This window comes from Eucalyptus grandis, chromosome 8, assembly GCF_016545825.1.
Source record: "Eucalyptus grandis isolate ANBG69807.140 chromosome 8, ASM1654582v1, whole genome shotgun sequence".
NCBI classification, from domain to species: Eukaryota; Viridiplantae; Streptophyta; class Magnoliopsida; order Myrtales; family Myrtaceae; genus Eucalyptus; species Eucalyptus grandis.
This window is the reverse complement of record NC_052619.1, coordinates 48,106,694-48,114,823: the sequence shown is the minus strand read 5'-3', so window position 1 is coordinate 48,114,823 and position 8,130 is coordinate 48,106,694. Positions and strand designations below refer to the sequence as shown.

Here is an 8,130-nt window from a genome sequence, read left to right as displayed (position 1 = left end):
TCCCACTATTTTCTGTAGTCCTCCAAAACATTTTTGGCATTATCGACCGATGCCCGGTTATTTTTCAATTGATTTTCAAATTATTTAATTTAGGAAATAATTCCTAAATTCACAAATAATTCATTTCAACACAAAATAAAGCTCAATCAAATAAGCGAACAGCACCACGACAATCAGCATAAAATCCCAGTCACCACCATCCCGGTTGAATTTCCAGAAAATAAATAATTAATTAATTAATTTCAAAAATTAATAAATAAATACTAAAAATCCAATTTATGCCCGTAATGCCCAATTGGAAGCCGAAACGGACCCGGAAAATTACCGAGGTTCGCTCAATAAATATTAGGACTTATCTACTTGCTAATGACTAAGTCTAACCACCTAACATGCATCATTAAGTCACTAATTTAATTGATCTAAACTAATCTACCCACCTAATCATACTTAATTAACATTAATCAACCCTTAAGCATCATTAGTCTACTAAGCGAGGATTAGTGAGCTAAACTCACCCGTTTAACAATCCGTTCGGATTGAAACGTCAGGAACGTCGTGGGGGATGTTTTTCTCCAAAGTGGGCCTAAGGTTCGGGGCTCGGAAACACCTCAAAATGACCTCCAAAGCGTGCTGGAAACCCACTTCAAAAACCTTCTATTCTTGGCTGAAAACAAAAGAAAACCAAGCTGAGATGCACGGCAAGGCTCGGGGATGGACGACGGTGGTGGTTTCGGTCCAAATGGGGACTCCGGCGGGCTTCCTCAACCACTTGCAGCGGCTGAACCAGGGTTGGAACGGTGGTGCAGAGTAGCTGGACGGCATGAGGGAGGTGGGGTCGCGGGCAGCAGCTCGGGCGAGCGTGGGCAGCATGCACGGCAAACAATGGTCTCCGGCAACAACTTGCCGTGCGACGGCTACAGCTTCTTCTCCTTCGGTTGCTGTGGTGGTCGAACAGCAAGTGTGGAAGGGAGAATGGAGTGTTTTGGCCAGCCAAGAAGAGAGAGAGAGAGAGATGAGATAGGGTTGGAGGGAGACAAGGGCTCCACCATGGCTATTTCTTCCACATTTTTGTCCCTCAAGGCTTGTCCATCAAGCCAACATCCCATGGCTGCAATTGAGCCCCACACACACTCTTCACAACTCATGAAATAGTCCATTTGGCTAGGGGGAAGCGGGAACTACGAATTTCTCAATTATTGGCTTCAATTGGATACTTGGTCTACTTCAATTCCACCTCAATTGACCCTTATAAATTCAATTAGTACCTCAATGCCTCAATTGACATTTTTCCTCACCCAAAAATCCATCTTGCATCTCAAATGTGCGACCAAAATAATCCTCGGCTTTAATTTAGCAAAAAGGGTCCTAAATCGACTGTTTCCTAAAAAGTCTCGGTTGTCAAAAAAACCTTCTGAGACGGAGTCGTGGGTCCTAGAATTTCTTGTGACATGACAAAATCTTTAATTTCTGAAATCGAACTTTAATTCACGATTAATTTCACTCCGACGCGTTTTTAGTGTGACCTAGGCTACTGGGTAGTTTTTAGAACTTTTTAGGGCAAATGACCCGTGGTCGATTTTCTTCGAACCACAATGAATCCACTCAACTCATTGGCAACTCTCGGTTGTTGTGAAAATCTCAAGCATCCAAATACAGACACAGGGTACCAAAACGACAATAAAATCAAACTAGTGCCGGTCAATGAGAATTTTTCCAATTTAGTGAAGTCACCCACGATTAACCACACATATCATTCGAACCGACCTATCTCTGATCTTAAATCGGTTTTATACTATGCCGTAATGGCCTCTAAAGATGAGCACGGTCGAGAAGCCAATTCCTGGTTGAATTCTCAAGTCTATTTGCCTTAATATCTCTTAATGACTTCCCCATATAATCTAATTATCTCATGAGTGGCCAACTCCGAGAAAAGCACTATAGTTGCGTCGATGAAAAGCCCAACTTATCCAATCGAAATCAAAACCCAAAAATCAGGATGTTACATTACCCAAACCGTTCCTTTGGACAGTTGGTCGGCCTAAAGGGTCGGTTGTCTTTTGGTTGATTCAAGGCCAATCCTAAGGCTTCCCATGGCCTAGTACTAAGCCAAGGCACTCATGGACCTTAGAATTAGTGACAGAATAGCTGGTCTATCCCCGAGTTCATTTCAGTCAGCACCCAATCCATCTGTATGGCTTATGGTCAATGCATTATCGATCCATGATCGGACATCACCAATTCAAGAATCATTTCCGATCTCTAAGAATTAAATAGGGAATGATATATTTTTGGTTGGAAGACAATTGCATTTGATCGCATCGAATCGTCCATGTATCAGTATATAGCCAAGCGGAACCACCTGTGACCGGGCTCTATGATTGGTCATGACCATCCACCAATCCAAAACTATCCTGTGACCAATTCTCATGATCAAAAAGTCATCTTTTGAGCTAGTGATCTTATCCCATTGGTGTGGTCGGTAGAAAGTCACGACTGACACTTCGACTAGTTCGTGACTAGTCGATCGGTCAGTTGGTCGGTCAGACCATGACTAATCTGTGATTCTTTGCCCATCGAACCGATCGATCCATGGCCAATGGCCCATGATCGATCCCCTTTTGGACCTTATGGCTGATCTTTACGAGCTTGAAATCGAGAATGTTACACTATGGCCCCTATCCATAACCATAATATTCTCTATTTATGATCTTCGGTAACAACTGCACCGTATCCGTAGTGTATCTCATGATAATCGTGGATTCAATCTCGGTGGATTGTCCTATTGCTCTAATTTACTCATCTGTTTCGGTACTATTAACGAAAGTCTTGGAACGCGTATAAGATAATAAATAGATATTACCATTGACTATCGGTTCTCCATCATTATCTTGCATCTGTATTAAGTGCTTTATAATAATTGTACCTTATTTGAGACTTGCATTCCTTTAGACGCGATCTCATACGTTCACGTCATGAACTCTAACCTTTGAGATTTCCTCTCTCCACTATATATATGCTAGTGAGTGCTGATAAATTTCTCCCACGTCTAAAACTTGATTGTTGAAAGAATTAACCAAAGCTATTCAAAGCTCTCCTCGCTCCAGCACTTATGGCGAACTTTCCTTCCTCTTCTAGCAATACCTCTTCTCGAGAAGCCTTTCTAAATCACTGGAAAAGGCTCCTTGCAAAACTCACGCCGACCTTCGCGTTTCTGATCAACAACCCTGAGAACTTTGGGGAGGTCATCAAACTCGTCTTCGATGGCGAGCCTAGCCATCTTCCTCCCTCACACCGCTTCAGGAAGGACTATAATGAATTCTACCGCTTCTTTGCAGAGGCGCTAGACTCGTCAATCAAAAACTGGAGCACCATATCTTCCTTCCGCAAGTTGGAAGATGAAGTGGAAAGGGGCATGGGTTACAACCTATACCTCCACGGGATTCGTAACGGATGGCGGCGAGCCATAGACGACATCTAGAAAATGGCAGAATGGATAACGGCCTACAAGGATGACGTGGCCGTGGAAAAGGCAAGCATTACAACTCTTGAGTCCTGATCATACCGTGCCTCTCGGGGTACCCACTTTACTGGCCATACTTTGAGGAAGAAACCGTCATCTGCCAACAGCTGATAACAAGCCTTGGAGTAAGGGTCCGAGCGTGCGAAGATGCACTTATGGACCTTGACGAACTCAATGCTCGAACAGCGTCAATTCTAGAAGAAAAACACCTCGCTTATCACCAAGCTCTTGAAGAAAATGAGAACATAGAGAGACATCTGGCCGATTTTATCTCGAGATTTAAGTGTTATCTGGGTCTAGATGAATAGATCCTGTTAAGCTCTTCTTTTGTCTTCCCTGTAAATATAATGAAGCATGAATGATATTTGGTTTTTTTTATATCTTGGATCGCTCGGGATTTATATGCATATTGGGTCCGTTCAAACCGGATAATCATTAAATAACACCTCTCGCGTCTAGGGCTACTTAAAGATATATTCATGAGATTGCCTAGCTTGGGAAAATATTGATCGATATTCACACTTCACAATATCAAGGGACCTTTCGTATCCTGAACTGCTTACAGATAAGCCCGCGCGCCAAAGAATTCATTCAAAACGAACGAACATGGATTGATATCTGTGCCTTTTGAATACGCCTATTCATATTTGCATTCAATATTCGAGACGCTTAGAATCCCGTCGATCTATCAATGGACACCATCCCTTCCCAAGAAATTCGTTATAGCTAAGAGTTTCTAAATCGTACCTCTTCAAATTCTTACTGTCCACCTATATATATATATATAGGAATGGATTCCAAGCGAGATCATTCATCAAACGCATTGCTCAAACATTCTCCTTTGCTTACGTTACTTCGTATTTCAACCATGGCAAGCCAATCGTCTTCCTCTGCCTCTTCTTCATCAAACAACAAATTCCTCGCCTTCTAGAAGGATCTGCTTTCCAAGCTAATGCTGACCTTGGTCGTGATCTACAAAGAACCAAAAACCATCTAGACCATCCGGAAGCTAGTGTGGGATTGCCAGCCTTCCAACCTCCCCGAAGATCATCCCTTTAGGTGGAGATTCGAGGAATTCATGGTCGCCTTTGATTACGATCTCGAATCATTTCAAGACAACCAATCGACGATTGATTCCTATGCGGCTGCGCGGCATGCTCACCAATGCAAGTAAGGGGAAATAGGGTGTGCAGAAGCAACCTACGATGAACTGGTGAATGCTCGGAGTACATATGTGGATTGCTACGATTATTGGTAGTATCCTATTTAGTTTAGGATTCCAAGAGATATCGATACCCTACTAGGTCTGGCTTTTTCAATTGCTCCTGATCCGTGTAATAGAATAGAGTACTATATATTTACCGGGAAAGGTGTATGATACAAAATGAATTTCACATAATTGCTTTGATAGAATACTTTGAACTTTTATTTTCATATGTGCGTCCCGTTTTGTTTTTAATCCAAAGAAAGAGGATATATATTAATAAAGATCAAAGAAAGATCCAACCTCTCCTTAGAGAGAGGGGATGAATAATTTTTTTATTTATTTAAGGGTACTATCGAAAAAAGAACAAACTCGAAAATAGTGTGATGTAATATTCAATTTTTTTATAACTTAAGACTCGCTTTCTTTTTATCATACTTATTTCTTTCTTTTTTCCATAAAGATTAAATCATTAAAAAAGAGTCTAATTGATATTTACGGTGCTTTCTCTATCAATTAGATCCTTTATCCATAGAATAAAGTATCTAGGCATATCTATTTCTTCATATTTTGACTTCCCTATTTGATCCCTTTGAATTCCATATTTGAAGTTGCGATCAGATCTATTCATTAAAAAGAATCGATTCCATACATTTCTTATGTACCCATAGGTGCTATAATGGATTTGAATCAGATTTCAGATCCATCTATATTGATTGACTGCCTCCATTATGTTGTTGGAGCTTCATGTTACTCCTTTCACGAGACACGTCAGATCTAGGGCATCCCAATTCAGTTGACTGGGATGACAGTTTCTCATTTCGAATCTGTAAAATCAGAATTTCGATCAAATCACACATCGCAGTATGGTTCTCGCAAAACAAAAGAAAATCCTTTTATTTCAATACTCATTCCTTATTTTATTAGTTAATGATCTAGTGATTGGATCTCTATGCTTATTCCGATAGAAAATTAAATATTCAAATGATTTTTCACCGAATGACTATTCATCTATTGATGTAACCCCTATGCCACATAATGGCTATAGACCTCCTAAAAAAAGACATGTGTAAAAATCAAAATGAAAGAAATTTCAAGAGAAATAAACGATTCAATGATCTGATCAAATAATATTATTATGGTTCGAGAGAAAGTAAGAGTATCTACTCGGACACTAGGCATGGAAATAAAGGTATCATTTCCAAAATTTTACCTAGACAAGATATGCCTTATTTGCAAGATGGAAGACCTGTTGATATGGTCTTTCAATCCATTAGGAGTACCCTCACGAATGAATGTAGGATAGATATTTGAATGCTCATTCGGGTTATTGTTTATGTCTCGGATTAGAACAAATTACTATAATCCGTCCTCTTCTATAGATCAGTCGACATTTTTCACAAATTTTACGAACAGAGGCCCTTTTTTTCATAGTTGTCGTTCCTTAACTGAATTCTGACTCTATTTATTGGAAGAAAAATAAGTTTCTTGAAATGTTGAACCTCAAATTGTATCCCCATGAAGGGAATGCTGAAGTTGAAAAAACAACTTAATCATTCGAATCCTTGTTGTGGCATCTATAAATTATACGCCCTCTGCTTGAATCATAACGACTTACTTCAATTTTGCCCCTCTCCCCCCATAGTATACGTGTAAAACTCCATCGGATCCTTCATGAGCATACATACCATTATCGCGAGAAGGAGAAGTGATTCATTAATTAAACCTTCCTGAATCCATTTTTTTTGTTCTTTCATTCTAGGTAAAAGCCCTAGAAGTATCACCTAATGTAGTAGGAATGATATCAACTAACCCACCCTTTTTTCTTTTGACAAATAGTAAATTCCGGATCCAATTCGGATATCAGAACAGAAAGATTACCATATATAACACAAAATTTCTCCGCCGATTCCTTCTAGTCGAGCCTCTTGATCTGTCATTATACCTCGAGCCACAAAAAATACAAATTCCGAAATCAATACTGTAATTAAGCAAGCATTTCTTTCGTATACCAGTTTCCAATTTCCAATCAACAACAGGTAGATCTATAGGACATACATGAACACACTTCACAAGAGAAAAAAAAAAAGAGAGGAAGAAAAAAGAGAAGAATACAAAAGACAAGAGAAATAGAAATAGCCCAAACCTAGGATAGAGTTTTATTTGCTCAAGCAAACGGAGTCTTTGTCTAAAGAAATGCGTTGAGAAAGGATAGATGTATAGAACCTTTCAACGAGATAGAGCTTTTTCAACTCTCTCAAAATGGAATCTATTCCAAACATATAGTGCTTTTTCGTGTCGTCATTAATCATTTGAGATAGTATTCAGTACGTATATGTATATACATAGGTTAAGTTTAACACCTCTCATTCTTATTACTACTTTTTCATATATATTGAAAAAGAAAAAAAAAAGAAAATGTTGTTTTATTCAAAACCCCAATTCTGAAATCCCTTCTCTCCCGCTTCACACCTCGGAACGCACCCTTATTATAGAGAGAAATGCACTTTCACATCTTCTTAACCCGAAATGGCTAGGGAGAGGAAATGTTCCTCTTTTTTTAGGGTACTCCCGGGAACAGATCCAGTGGAGACGGGGCGGGGCCTATAGCTCAGAGGATTAGAGCACGTGGCTACAAACCACGGTGTCGGGGGTTCGAATCCCTCCTCGCCCACAATTGGCCCAAAAAGGGAAAGACCTTTCCCTATGGGAGTAGGAAAATCATGATCAGGATAGCGGACCCAAGGCTATGGTTGGCTCATCCTTACTCTAGATGGTGAAGATGTTATTGATTGTGAACCAATATTAGGTTATTTACACAAAGGAATGGAAGAAATTGCGGAAAATCGAACAGTTATACAATATCTACCTTATGTAACACATTGGGATTATTTAGCTACTATGTTCACAGAAGCAATCTCCTTGATGGTCGAGTAAGAGTGAAGATGTTGGAGAAAAATCACAACCCGCTAGAGAGAGAAAAGATTGCACATGACATAGCGGTGCAAAAGAACACCTGAAAAGTGCTTGACCCACAACTTAAAAGCACCGAAATCCTCATCAACCAGATGAACGACCTTATTAATGCCCAGACTGCCATCCTAAATTGTCTGGAGGAAGAGCGGCAAGATGTGTTTAAAGCAATGCATGACTTAGAGAAGGGAAGCGCCCCAGTGAGAGAAGGGAACCAACGCCTCGAATCTTCTCTCTCTCGTTATGTCCTTGACTTCAAAAGACATCTAGGTTTAGAATAGACCTTCTGGCTAGGGCTGTAAATATGCCGTTTATAATAGTGTTCCCTTTTTGTGCGTTATTCATTTCCTTGCATTTTCCACAGTGTTGGGCAATACTTCTTAAAAAAATTTCCATTTATCGCACGTCATAGCTCCTTACCATCAATTTCCAT

General features: G+C 39.9%; 1 non-coding gene across 1 annotated transcript; it reads left to right on the top strand.

Annotated features, from left to right (window-relative positions):
• The first annotated feature begins 7,319 nt into the window (after window positions 1-7,319).
• On the top strand, window positions 7,320-7,398 carry TRNAC-ACA. Its single transcript has one exon. It is a non-coding gene; the product is annotated as a tRNA-Cys (tRNA).
• Window positions 7,399-8,130: the final 732 nt, after the last annotated feature.